The following is a 15,516-nucleotide window of genomic DNA, read 5'->3' as shown; positions in this document are numbered from 1 at the left end:
GTTTTGAAAATTAAAATATGCACTAGGGAGCTTTCACATGTCTGAATTAACATATATACATTGCCAATAAATATGAATAGCATCCAAATAAATTAATGGTGATTGTCATCACAAAATCAAATATTATTTGTTGATATCCTTGAGAGAATAACCCACCATTCACTGGAATGTGTGCATTTTAATCTGGCGAAGTGCCCGGCACATGACAATCGCTCCAACGGGCTTGCTCACGTTCCACATGACGTTGTCAGGCAAAAATTTGAAAGGTGATTTGGGTCTGTGTACATATGGGATGCGTGGTGTGTGAATAAGCTTTGCCCTGTTGAATGCCCTGGCAAATGTATAGAGCGGGTGGTTTTGCAGTGAGCTGGTATATGCATGTCGTTTTTTTTGGGAGCAAATGCTGGAGATTTGGAAGTTTTTTATTGCAGCAGTATGGTGTGCGGGTGGTTGCTAAATGCAGGGCACCGACTGGAATGGTCATGTTTGGTAAGTTGATGCTGCTGACTATAAGCTGTGGGCAGATATTGCATCTGTTTTGGAAGGAAAGTATGGGCGCTGCACGTTAACTTGAAGCAAGGAGAAGCAAGGGGCCCTTGTAGCATTGTATGGCCATCTTTGAGGCTTTAACAAAAAAAAATATATATATGAATTAACGTGGCCAACTTGTGAAGGGTCCACGTTGGGGTTCAATTGGCTACCAGCACACCATCTAGAAGGTGGTGGCGAAGACGCAAAGGAGTGAGATGGCCGCATCGAAGAGGCAGCCGCCGGGTAGAAGGAGAGACACCTTGCTGAGGCGCTGCAAGGACAGTCGCATAAGAAGGTAGCCGCCGCGTAGGAGCAGGCCTGGTAAGTGAAGGCGGGTGAGTAGCAGGCGCCGAAGGGGAGGTTGCCACCTGGTGGTGAGAAGGGTCGCCTCAACAGTGATTGTGCAGAGGCTAGAGAGCTTGGTGAGTCGCTCTCGGGTAAGCGTGGAGGTAGCGCAGCTGCAGACACAAAGGAAAATTGGCCGCCTGGTGAGAAGGCTGGCAAGTATGAGGGTCGCCCTGGGTGATTCTGCAGAGAGCCGAAGGGAAGGCAGCCAGCTTGTGAAGAGCGAGAAGGAGCTGGGTGCGCAGCAGTAGCTGGCGGCGATTGGGGAGGCGCCAAGAGATGAACTGGGGTGTGGGGCGAGCTGAGAGCAGGTAGCCGCCTTGTGGGAGATACGTGGAGGCAGCTGCAGCGGTGGCTGGCGGGTGATCTACGAGGGCTGGTGTGGGCCGCGTGGGAGCCGCCTGTGTGAAGCGAAGGGTGCTGAAGAGATTGTGCAGAGGCTCTGAGGTTGGCGAAGCTGCTGGTCATGACACACAGAGAGTGAGAGCTGCTGAAGTTGAGGGTTAGCTGGTGGTGGGGCGCCCTCTGAAGAGAGAAGTGGCTGGTTTTGTGTGGGCGACGACTGCAGACAGAGAGTGGATGCTGACGAGAGAGAGATCCTAGAGCACAGTGCAGAGTTGGGAGCCGTCTCAAGTGTCACTGGCACGTAAAGCAGCTGCAGAGGTGGCTGGTAGTGCTGAACAGGTGAGAAGGGCCGGTACCATAAGGGTCGAGGGCTGGTGGCAGTGAAGCAGAGAAGAGGGGAAAGAGTGACACAGAGAGTGAGGGTTGCTGGTGGGGCGCCCTCTGAAGAGAAACAGAGACCGGGAGACAGAGGCTTGGTTGTCAGATGCAAGGGTGAATTCCCTTGGCAGTAAATCCTGGCCAAAGTCCTGGTTTTTGGTGTAATTGCTGAGTTTATACAGTGTGTATGGTGCTGTGTATGTTTTTTTGCTGAATGATCAACTGTCTATCGTGGTTTTGAGCTATCTTTCTGGTGTGGGTGGGTGGTGAATTGTGAGAAGTGTTCCAGTCGGTGGGCTGGTGGTGCCTCCGTTGTGTTAGTATTTTCCAAGTTTGGGAGGTGAAAGGCTATAGAGGCATGGTCTTTTTTTCTTTTTTTCACCTCACATGCTTCTGGCGCCCCCACTGAGGATAGCTCAGGTATTTCTCTTACGAGGGTGTATGCCCCAGAGTAAGAGATTGAAGGAAGGTGTTTTTGGTTTTTCTTGGGATTTGAAGTGAAGCTTGGGGATCAAAATGATGTCGTATCCTGAGTTTTTTGGTGGGCCTAATGAAGATGTGGCAGATTTTCTAGAAAGGATGGAGGTTGCATGCATAAGCAATCACATCAACGAGCCGGCACAGGTATTGTGACTGCTGAATATATGTTTGAAGGGAGATGCGAGAGCATGGTCCAGAACTTTTGAAGAAAAGGATGCTGAGCCACGCATTCCAATGACCGAGGATGGATTGAAGATGACTCTTTTGAACAGGTTCAAGAAGGTTGAGGATCCAGATAAAGTTTGGCATGAAGTGCAGGGGTTGACACAGGGTGAATTGGAGCCAATTGATGATTATGTGAAGAAATTTTCTTTGCTGTGGGAGACTTTGTGCAGGGATTTGGGGGAGAATCAAGTACCTCCGGACATGATGAAGAAGGATCGTTTTATTGCAGGATTGAAGGGAGGCATTCGCTGGAAGGTGGAATTAAAGAAGCCCAGATCTTATGAGGATGCGGTGGAGATAGCCAAATCAAAGGATTGGAAATTGCAACGGATGAACCAGCTGGGGATGGTTCCAGTGGTGGCAGTGAGGCCTGGAATGAGAAGGGTAGAAGCGGTACCGATGAGAACCGTGCTGGAAAGAGTGCAACCGACGGAAGTTCAGGTGAATAATGCCATACCACAGGGGACAAAGGTGGCACCTACAGCTGTTACAGCTTCTGATGAAAGGCTTCAACAAGACATGAGGCAAATGGTGGATTGTATGAAGAATCTGAGTTTGAAGATGATGGAGAACACAGGTGGTGGACGTGGCCGAGGCAGAGGTTATAATCAGGAAGGGGTTGAAGGTCAGACAACAGGTTATGGAAGTGGCCGTGGTTTTGGCAGGGGTCGACGGTTTATTCCTACATGCTGGAATTGTGGTGAACTTGGACATCTAAGTACAGATTGTGATAAGCCTCAGCGAATGGGAGGTGATATGTATCCCTTACCCTCTCAGATTCCAAACAGGGCAAATGATTATGGAATTGAAATTAAAGGTGAAGCAGGGACCAGTGGGTTGACAAATGAGGAGAAGGGTAAAACTAAGGTGATAGATGTGGTCACCCTTGAGAAGACAAAGGAGACAGAAGCTGATGTGATGCCTTTGGGGAAACGAATGCCACAGGAAAGGGAAAGCAGGGATGCTGCAGGGCCTAGCAAGAAGAAAGGTAAAGTGAAGGAAGGAAGAGATGCAAAGGTCGAGTAGAAGCGGAAGTCTCGTAGGAAATTTCAGGTGACTGATTTTCCACTAGGGGTTGGGCGGCAGGATAGCTACAATTTGCAGAAGGACATGGCTGGAAGAAAAGCTAATATTACTTTTGGGCAATTGATAGAGTTAGCTCCCAAATTGAAGCGTCAGTGGAAAGGACTTGTGAATCCGAGAGAGAAGGAACCTGCCAGAGGGATAGTGACTGTTCTATTTGTTCAGGAGTTGCCTGCTGATATATGTCCTGTGGTGAATGTATGGTACAAAGGAAAGAATCTGGGAGAGGCATACATAGATGGTGGTGCACAAATTTGTATGATCACATTAGCAGCTGTGGAGAGGCTTGGTCTTAATATTACTGAAGCGTCTGGTTTTCGTATTCGGTTGGCCAATCACCAGAAGGTCAAATGCTTAGGTATGATCAAGGAGTTAGAATTGCAGGCTTTTGATGTAAAGGCTCTTGTGGACTGTCATGTTATGCCGGCAGGAATGGGTGCATTCCCCATCATTCTGGGAAGACCATGGCTGAGAGCGGTGAAGGCTGTTCAGAATTGGAGGAAAGGGGTCATTACTCTGTATGACAGGAGAGGGGATAAAAAGCAATTTAATATGGATAATCAGAATCCTGTTCATGATGAAGAGGAAAGTGAAGCTGATTCGAGTGTTGATGATACGACTAGTAGCACCACTACTAGTGAGGGAACAGAGGATACTTCATCCAGTGAGGAGGATGCATTATTACTTATCAAGTGTATACATTATCGAACGAGAGAGAGAGAGAGAGGGGGAGAAAGAGAGAGAGGTGTGACAGATAGAGAGAGAGGGAACATTAGATGACATTTTTAATAGTTTTGTGAGTTCCTAAAGAGAGGAAAATAATGTTTTGTAATCCTAAAGTACTCCTCATCTACACACCTATCGTGATAGAGAGAGAGATGTGAAGTGTATTATGAGAGAGAGAGAGAGAGAGAGTTGTGAAGTGTATCATGAGAGAGAGAGAGAGAGAGAATTGTGAAGTGTATCATGAGAGAGAGAGAGAGAGAGGAGAGGAAGAGAGAGTTGTGACAAATAGAGAATTGTGAAGTGTATCATGAGAGAGAGAGAGAGAGAGAGAGGAGAGTTGTGACAGATAGAGAGAAGAAACATTAGATGACATTTTTAATGTTTTTGTGAGTTCCTAAAGAGGAAAATAATGTACTGTTTTAATTTTTAAGTAAATAGAGGGAGAAAAAAGAAATTATTAGGAATTATGTATATTTTAAGAGAAAAAAAAGAAATCCTTATCTACATATCTATCGTGTTGTGAAGTGTATCATGAGAGAGAGAGAGAGAAAGAGTTGTGAAGTGTATCATGAGAGAGAGAGAGGGGGTAGGAAGAGAGAGAGATATTCATTTTTTCGAGTTACGACTCACGATATTATAAAATAAAACGTTTAGACAATATGATGCAAACTTTGATCCATGAAATACTCATGCCGCGTTAGCAACCAAGTATCGCATGGATCAAACACAATAAAAACAATACAAGTCAAATCAAACAAATTTACGACATTTTTTCGACCACGTTAACGATCATATGCCGTAATATGCAAGCAAATTTACGACATTTTTTCGACCGCGTTAATGATCAAATGCCGCAATATGCAAAAAACAATTTATGCACTAGCGGATGACACCAACTTGCCGCGTTAACGACAAAATGCCACCCGATTCTATGGGAATACGAATAGGATACGAACATACACTGGCCGCGTTACCGACCATATGCCCGCATTTGACAAAGGGAAGGGAAGGGAAGGTGACATCGCCATAACGATACTATGCTTGCCACGTTACCGACTAGTACCGCTACGGCGTGCCATACTTACGATAGGACATAGACTAGCCGCGTTACCGACTAAGTGCCCCAGGGTAAGCACCATTCCGAAGAATGGCCTTACACACACACCTGTCGTGTGGCGGACCACCCACATCCTGCCACGCATTGCGACAATGGGCGGCTGCCCGCACGAACACACACCCACACACACATCCCTCGTGTGGCGGACCACCCACATCCTGCCGCGCATTGCGACAGTGGGCGGCTGCCCGCATGAACACACACCCACATACACACACACACACACACACACAAGTTTTATTACCTGTGTATGCTGTCAGCAATGAACTCCCAAAGGGCCCCCCGGGCCCATATATATAGGAAATTGTACCCGCCGGGCTGGATGACGACCCCGCCAGGACCCGCCGGGGTTTCCCTTTTCCCGGCAGGACCGCCGGGTATAGCAAAAGCCCGGCGGGATTTTATCCGGTTACCAGGTCGCTTGCCACCGGCTTTTTTGAGAACATGTTAACATGTTAACATGTTAATAACATGTTAACACATGTTATTAACAAAAAAAAAATTGTGATCACGTGAATATAAAATCATTGGATGGAGAGGTAGGGCGTACGCATTAGTTGCTAGTATTAGTTGAGGAGAAACCAAAGGCATGAGGAGGACATTAGGTAAAAAAATCAAACTGCAAAGCTTTAGGCTTTAAACCTTAGAGAGAAATGGCTTCATTGCATTGCCGACAGTTTGTCGCCAATTTTGGAAACCATATGGATGATGGTATCGACCCATATTAAAATTAGTTGTCAGGCAATTTGGGAGCCTTGGAAATAACATGATACTATATCATTTTGATCTTGAAAGAGAGGCTTGAATACCATAGGTGTTGTGTTTTGGTGGCTTGTGTGCACTATACCTTGCAGTGATGAGGCCATATGTTGTTGTCGTGGCAAGCTTGTACCCATCTCTCCAAATTTAAAAGGTATTTAGCACTCCCAACTTTTGGATTGTATTATCCAGAGTGGCTCAAGAGATTACTTTCTTGCCCCCCTCATTTTATCATGATTATCATCTAGATTGTTGGAGTTTCAAGCTTGATGTAGATGATGAGGATTAATGAGACATGCATCACTCATCATGTAAATCTATAGCATGTGCATGTTTGCATAGTCTTTTTCCTTTGTCTTTAGAAGCTGGGTAATCTCTGATATAATCATGTATTTGATGTTTCAACTTGTCAGTGTTTACATTTGCTCATGAATGATGATGTAGAGGTGGTGTTGTTTCTTGGTTGTGGTTTTGCTGGTGTTATGGTCCTAGTATATTGTTTTTTCTAATGTGGTGTTTTGGGACGGAGCTATAGAGGGAGGCTTTTCCCAAAGCATCAACGTGAACGAGATAAGGCCTACATGATATATGTAAGCGAAATAGAAGGAACTAACCACACTTTATCACCTAGTCAACAACTCTTTCTAGATCAGTTCAAAGACTCTTTTGTGCTGATGATCTGCCCCCAAGTCTACCTACATCTCCTCTAGAAGACAACACAATTAAGATAATCCCTTGGTAATTGACCACCACACTAAAATCCTTATAGAAAAAATCAAATTCAACAAAAAGAGATTCAAGGACAAATAGATGTAGAGGTAATTCTTTTTTTAGTTTGGGGCTATGGTGGACTCGTAAGTTTAACCCCCTCTGGCACTTCTGGACATCAACTTAGCTAAAAAGCTAAACAATAGGATTATGAGAAGATTGGCTAATTGTTGGGACTCGCCATTGGTGGGATGGAAAGAGCTAGACCAGATGGAAGGAGAGTTTAAATTACTTCCAAGAGAGAGGCAGTTGGTAGGACAAGTATTGGCAGAAGTGTAGATAGAATGGGTCTGTACAGCCTTTGATGAGGAACTCTTGGCTCATATGGTTGTTTCGGAGGGCCCACCAAGCAAGATGGATAGCAATTAGTAACAATGTGGTTCAAAGCCCAGAGCCGTGAGCCCTGGTGGATAAATGACTGGGTGTGGTCTGATGGAGCTAAGCTGGACAAAGGGGCAGCTAGGGTTATATATGTGTAACTAAGAAAGAGTGAGGTGAATGTAGAGCAATGTAATAGAATCTAGAAGGTAGGATGAAATGCTAGTATCTGGAGGAAGAGGTGGAAAGCTATATGGGAAGTACACATTCCAGTGAAAGCTTAAGTATTCTTGTGGAGGGTGTGTATGTGGGCCCTGCCTATACAAAGAAGCTTCACTTTTGGTTGTTTTCCTAGGTGAAAAACTATTCTCGAGGATGAGAGGCATGCCTTCTGGGAATTTCTAGCTACTAGAGGGGTATGGGGTAGAATTGGAAAATGGGTCTCAACAAGTAGCGTAGGGGTGCAAGGGTTTTGGGGGGATTGGGTTCTAGAGGCAGGCAGACTGGCAACCTGCTCTATGAGAGCTGTAGATTTAATATTTAACATAATTAGATTCTGTTACTTGTCAGAGATTTGGAATTCTAGAAACAATATATTTTTCAGAAAGAGATTAGTATTGGGGTAGATGTTCTAGAGCTAATGTATAAATGCATTCATATGTGTTGGTCAGTATATTATGCTAATAAATTGAATGATGTTGCTATGGTACATTTAATTCAGGCCCTTAAGGTTGGGATTAGATGATCTTCTTTACAGATTGGTAGACTATTATAATACTAGACCATCCTAAGTTGTTGGCATCATGTAGGGATATTCAGGGTGTGATCTGAAAGTAAAGCAACCTAAGTTTGGGACAAAGACAAGAAGGTGGTACGTGAAAGAGAAGAAGCATGTCTATACTTTTGTGGATTTTATTGAGAACCCCTTGGGAGCCATACCATTTTTGTTAAGATCTGGTCAAGTGGAGAGGTTTAGAGAAGCAATCTCCCAAGGGCTCTCCAAGGGCTTCACTTTTGAAGCCATGATGATTGCTTGTATACAGCTAGGGTATCACATCTCATGGGGGGACAACCTTCTTTTGTTTTGGGAAGATAAAAGGTGGGACCTCGTACGTAGCCAAGAAAAAATAAAAAAACTCAATCAAAATTGGGAAGAGCTTTTATTTTCAAGAGTTCAAATTTATGAAAATTATTAATCGTTTAAAAATTTACATAGTTTTTAATCCTAATTACTTTTGAGTAGCACCTTTATTATGATTGGTTGAAAAAAATAATAATCATAATTTCTTTTGAGCATTGTCCTTAGGTTGAAGCAACCTATCTTCTTTAGTGGTAAAAATTGCTCTTACTTGTGTATAAAATCTAGACAAAGGCAAGCACACTTAAGAGAGAGGAGGAAGCTAATGCTAGAAAGAAATCTAAGTACATTGCAATTAGACTTTCAAATTTCAAACAATATTGCTAGAGAGATGTTATGTGCATATACTAGGAGACTAACCCACCCTAGGCATGTGAACATGGGAGCATGGGAATATGCTCTAGTGGGGAAAGGGTTAGGTCTAACCTTGGGTTGAGCTTAGGGTTAGGCAACCAAGGGTCACACATGGAACTAGAGAGTCAAGAGTCACTTGAGGGCCCTCCTATATAATAGGGGCATGGGGCACTCTTAAGGGATGTTCTCTTGTGTAGAGTATTGTGTCTACTCTCTTGCCATTTCATGCTAGAGCTATGTGTTGCTGGAGTGAAGTCATATCACTTGGTGGTATGGGACACTAAGGTAAGATATGTGGTACTTCATTATGTTTATGTGTGCACCCTTGGGCTTGGGGGTGGTCGAGTAGATGGGTATATGCCTGGTTTATGGATGCTTATGCATAGTTATTATCTAGAGAAATCTTTAGGTTTTAACAGTGGTATCAAAGCGGTCTCTAGTAAATTTTTGATGTTTTTTCTCCTCTAAGTTTTCTCTCATTATTCTAAAAATTTTACATTTTAAAGTAAATTTTAACATTTACTAAGAAAAAGATATTGTTTTTTGGTTTGTTTTGGTGGTCTATGCATTGGGAACGTCAATATAGCAGTCAAAATGTGGTGCTTCTTGGCTTGGATGGACGTATCGATGTTGCGGGGAGATTCTATGAGTGGAAATGCTATTTTTATCTATTTTTATGGCTAAAATAAGCATTTTATGAAAATTTTTAACCAAAATACTGCATGCTATTGTGGGTATTTTTTGGTAGAAAGGATTCCCTAAATTTCTATAATTTTTATAAAACTTTTCCTGTTTATTTAGAAAATTTTAAGAGCATTTCATGGTTAAAAAAGGCATTTTAAATTCATTTTTTTGCGGGTTTCCCGCAGGAATGCTATCAAGGGATAACACCAATCTTTCTATGTCCTCTTCCATGTAAGAAATTGATATTTTTATATACTTATTGAAGGGATAATGTTGATCTTTCTATGTCCCCTATGATTAAGAAATCAACATGTGACTTTTTTATGTCCTCTATGATCAAGAAATAAACATTATTAAAGGGTTAATGTCGATCTTTCTGTGTCCTCTACTATTAAGAAATCAACAAGTGACTTTTATAAGAAGACACAGTCATCTCTCTCTCTCTGTAGCACCTCACAAAAAGACCAACGAAAAACTGCTAAGGACATGTGTCTTGTTATATAGCTTTTGAAGGATGTTGACCTTTCTATGTCTTCTACCATTAAGAAATCAACATGTGACTTTTGTAAGGAGACAAAGTAATTTCTCTCTGTGCACCACACAAAAAGACTGATGGAAAACTACTAAGGGAACCACTGGGTGGCTATTAATTGGGTGGCTATTAAGGATGTTAACCTAAGAAATCAACATGTGGCTTTTCTAAGTAGACACAATCATCTCTCTCTCTCTCTCTAGCACCTCACAAAAAGACCAATGGAAGACCAATGGAAAGCTGCTAAGGACATTTGTCTTTTTATGTAGCTATTGAAGGATGTTGACCTTTCTATATTTTATACAATTAACAAATCAACATTTGATTTTCACAATCATCTCTCTCTTTCAACATCAGCTTTTATTTTGATTGGCTCAATAAAACAAATTTTAGCACTTTTTTTAAAGCATCGTGCCTACGTTTTAAGCGAACCTATCTTTAATCACTTTTTTGGTTGGTGGGAAGGTGGAATTCTCCATCGGTTCACAACCAAGCCCCATCGCATAGCTCAGTGGTGGCATCGAACCACCCAACCGTTCTACCAGGTCACTTTTTCAAGTAAGTGGTAATGGTCGCTTGTCCTTATATGTAGATTGTGAAACAAAAGGAGGCATACTTGAGAGAGGAGGGGGCCAATGCCAGAAAGAAACTCCATTACAATTGTAATTGGAACTTCAAATTTGTAATCAGAGCTTTAACTCGTATTTTAAATGTTTCGTAATGCTTTCAAAATTTGAGTTTGAAGGTTTAAGAATTGGTCATTTCTAGAGGTTTTGTGAAATATACAAAAATTACCACACGTCTTTGAGAGAGACGACTTCGAGCATTGGAAGGTTAAAAGGTGAAAAGAATGATGAGCGTGCCTGCCATGTGGAATCTGGAGTGGATGGACAGTGCCATCTGCGTACATCGGACGCACATCTTGTTGCGGCGCTCCTTTTGTGTGTGTGTGTGTGTGAGAGAGAGAGAGAGAGGGTATTGTAGGAGCTACCCTCCTACAATACCCTCCTCGCCTCGCGCTTCAAAGGTTTCACACTTTGTTTAGCTTCAACGTAACGTGCGTAAGCCTCTTGTTGAGCCGGTATTGCAATGTTTGGGGCATGCATATCACATGTGTTCGAAAAACCGGTTCATAGTGTATTTTTCTCGGTTTAAATAGAAAATCCCAGTGATAGGTATTTTTTGTGGCCAAGGGGATATGCTCCATGAAGATGCTCACCCCAACCCCAAGAAAAAGAAAATAATACACTGGATATGATCAAAAACATTAGGAAATATAGGATCTTAATGCCGGTGGATCCACAGGGACCCTCATCATGCCATCGGTGGAATGATTATGTGCATGCCATGTCATCAGTTTGGAAAAAGACTAGTATTAGAACATGTGTTGAATGCAGGATATGATAGGAAAATGCCTCAACACCTGTAAGGTTCCCCCCTTCTAAAATAGGGGAAACACTTAGTCTTAACTTGGAGAAAATTTCCTATTTATCGACACCTTGACCATGTAGAGATTCAAGGATACGATTCATAGGTAAGACCTAGTCCTATCCCGTAGGGGGAGCATGATCTTCTAAAAATCAAATCACCCGTAATTGATCATAAATTGGGCAACTACTAGACTTGATTTCTAGAGACAACGCTTTTTTCCTCATCCATGCAAGGCACAGCCACTCGCCGAGTCTTCTAGAATAGAGTTGCCCAAGAACCTATTTATCTAGCGGAGGGCTTTCACTTAATCTATTGGTAAGCTACCTGACTAATCGGGTCCACCCGTCCCCGTAGGATGGTACCGTCGGGGCATTCCATCCTCCCTACTCACGTGTCAATTTATTTTCTAATTAATCCTACCACATTGTTTGACATAAATAAACATGTTCCTTAATTAAGGCCCTTTTCACAAGGTTTGTTAAAACAGTCTTTTTCCACAATACAATAATGCTAAAGACAAGATTTATAAAAAAGGTTTATACATGAATCAATTCCATATAAGCCAAACCGGCTCTCTTATTCTTTTCCTTTAAACTGCTGATGATCTAGAATTCGGCCTTCCAGGCTCTACATGCTAGGCACCTCATCGTCGGCCGTTGGCGAGGACTCAAGCCGGCCTGTTGCCCTCTCAGGCTCCATCGCTCGATCCTCCAGCCCCTCAAAGGGATATCTGCACACTAGGGTGGGCTTATTCACCGCACTAGCCTGGGCCCTTAGAACTAGGCAGCATCATAATCTCTCGCCTCAATCGGTGAACCTTATTCTCCCAATGGTACGAGGGATACCTTGGGCCATTCCCGGGCTTTGCTAATGACGCCGCCCAGCTACACAATCACGGAACGGAGTTAGCGTCGAAGCCAGGAAAAACTTGCACTCTTTAAAGATAACAATTTTAATGCAATTCATTGAATACAACATCACTTGATTCGTAACAATGCAATTCATTGAATACATCATCGCTCAATTCGTAACTTCATACAATTTTATGTCATTATTTTAAAAGGAAAAGATACACATTTATTAACACTAATATTTTTTTAAAAAAAACTCTTCTTTAAAAGATAACCAAGTTAACCTGGCCACCATTTCCTTGAGGAGCTTGTAAAGGGAGGGTTGGAGCCGCATCGGGAGCATCTTCTCTAATCTCGTTATTGCACGCTCCTCCCGAGGTAATATTCTGAAGTTTCCGAGAAGAGGCCATCTTGGACGTCGTCTTGTAGGGCTCGCTGTCGCGGTCGAAACACTCCAGTCAGATCTCAATTGTGAGATCGTTGGCTCACCGTATGAACAAAAGACCACAGCGCATGAACCCTCTCTTAAGGCTATAACCTCTTGCTAAAGTCCACACAAATGGGGGAAGGGGGGGGAGGGAGAAGAGTTAAGGACACTGCCTCCTAGCAAGAAAGCGATAGAGGAAAATTGCCTTATCTGAAAAGTGGCAAATGAGGGGATGTGGAGAGGGGTGGCTGTAAGGGACGGCTCTACTACAGCAAGTACACTGCAGAGGGACAGACGGCCGCACAGCAGAGCATAAGCTACGCAGAAAATGCGTGTTGCCCATGGAGCACCCCGAGGGTTTGTATAATTGTGGGGTACGGGTATGGTTGCTGCACAAAGCAAGGACGAAAGGACGGTGTACCAGCAAAGGCTGTAGATCAGTGGCTTGCATGGCTCAGGGGGAAAGGTACAGTGTCGGTTAACAGGGAAAGGAGTGGTATGCATGGCTCAGGGGAAAAGGTACGGTGTCGGTTAACAGGGAAAGGAGTGGTATGCATGGCTCAGGGGGAAAGGTACGGTGTCGGTTAACAGGGAAAGGAGTGGTATGCATGTACCTTATCTGGTCAGGGGTTGCATGGGTGCCCACGTTGCGATACATGTGTACCACACAGTGGGTGGCCATCTTTTGGTTCTTGTGCGGCCATCGTACGGGCACCCTGGTAAGTGTGTACAGCCCAAATTTTGGAGCGGGGTCCCCAAATTTGGGGCGTCAGCCTTGATTTGCATGCCAGACCGCCCCGAGGGTGAATTTTTTTTTGTCTGGGATGTTCTCTTGGTCGTTGGGGTGCAGACCGTTTGTCAATCGGACGCCCGGTCGTGCATTTATTAAGGTCGTCGCATTTTAACTAAAAATGACTGAAATTTGCGTATAAGCTGGATCCGGTGTCTGTTTTGGATGCTGTAAAATCCTATATTAGGATAAAATCGTGCGCAAATTCCAAATTTGGGCTCAAAATTTGAAGATTCTAAGTAGAAATGGCTCATTTAATAAAATCTTTGATTTTTATACCATAAAAACTCATAAATTTATCCATTACATGGACATTTCTTTATTAGTGAAGATGGGTATGTTACATCACCTTTTGAGAATTATCGTACCTTGGAAATCACTTCGGTAACCAGACTCCACATTTCGGACATTGAGTTGCACCCCGAAATAGCACACAATCATTGACACATGCATCTATACATTTGTAATCCATGCCAAGTGCCAAGTGCCATCAATACTCTCCTAGAATGTGGCCTTGTTCTTGGCATCTTGTTGTCCAAAGGAAGCATATTCTTCATGATCCTACAAAGGGTTTGAGAGAATTTTAAATATTATTTATAAAAGGTATGTTATATCAAAATTGTAAATTGCTAATAACCACATTGCAAGTTTAGGAACTCCAAGGTCGCATGAAGGGTGGAGTATGCATATCCCTCATAGAGTGGAGTGTAAACGGCTAGTCCTAATTGATCTTTGTCAATTGAGGCTTCGGGCTCCTCCTCTCCTTTCTCAAAAAGTCATCCATTATCTCGTTCAAGCCCAAATCTTCATCACCCCATGTCGAGCACGTGGGCTCACCCCAATTGAATCATGGAGGTCTTTAAAGCCTTTACATAGTCATCCACTAAACGTAGAGTAATGAGGCAAAGACTCCTTCATTCTACGACATACCTCCTCCTCCTCCTCGTCCTAAAAAACATGGACTACTTTATGAATAACTAAATCATGTGCATAAGAACTTATGTATGCTCACCAAACTAGCCGCGTGTCATACATATTCGAATTGGCCATAATCTTACATATTCGAATATCATGATTCGACGTAAACGCATGATTTCTCCCTTGCATCTCTCGCATAGACATAGAATCTTCAAATGTAACCACTCATGCTGACTTCACATGGGTGCCTCATCATCATTGAAAGAGGAATGTGTCGACGATCGTCTATGCATGGTGGGGACCTAAAAAGAAACTCACAAAATACTACAAGTGTGAAAACTCTATTCCACTTCATCAAACAAAAATTTACTTTCTGGATGTGTGCATTCAAACTTGGTGACATCCAAATTTTAAATGTATCTTACTAAATAGAGATGCACCACGAAGTTTATCTAATAAATCATCAAAACGAGAAATGGGATATCAATTTTTAATAGTGATCTTATTCAAAGCTCTATAGTCAATGCACATATGATAGATTTGGTTCTTTTTCTGTACTAAAAGTACTGGAGAACCAAAAGGAGAACTACTAGGCCTTATGAGTCCTCGATCTAAAAGTTCTTCTATTTGTCGTTGAATCTCTTTAAATGATGAATTTGATTTTTTCTATAAGGATCTTAGTGTGGTGGTCGATTACCAAGGGACGATCTCAATTGTGTTGTCTTCTAGAGGAGATGTAGGTAGACCTAGGGGCAGATCATCAGCACAAAAGAGTCTTTGAACTGATCTAGAAAGAGTTGTTGACTAGGTGATAAAGTGTGGTTAGTTCCTTCTATTTCGCTTACATATATCATGTAGGCCTTATCTCGTTCACGTTGATGCTTTGGGAAAAGCCTCCCTCTATAGCTCCGTCAATATACTAGGACCACAACACCAGCAAAACCAGAACCAAGAAACAACAACACGTCTACATCATCATTCATGAGCAAATGTAAACACTGACAAGTTGAACCATCAAATACATGATTATATTAGAGATTACCCAGCTTCTAAAGACAAAGGAAAAAAACTATGCAAACATGCACATGCTATAGATTTACATGATGAGTGATGCATGTCTCATTAATCCTCATCATCTACATCAAGCTTGAAAATCCAACAATCTAGATGATAATCATGATAAAATGAGGGGGGCAAGAAAGTACTCTCTTGAGCCACTCTGGATAATACAATCGAAAAGTTGGGAGTGCTAAATACCTTTTAAATTTGGAGATGTGTACAAGCTTGCCACGACAACAACATATGGCCTCATCACT

The sequence above is a fragment of the Cibotium barometz genome, chromosome 36 (genome assembly GCF_041138505.1).
Source record: "Cibotium barometz isolate CiBa-2024 chromosome 36, ASM4113850v1, whole genome shotgun sequence".
Taxonomy (NCBI): domain Eukaryota; kingdom Viridiplantae; phylum Streptophyta; class Polypodiopsida; order Cyatheales; family Cibotiaceae; genus Cibotium; species Cibotium barometz.
This window is presented reverse-complemented; position numbering follows the sequence as displayed.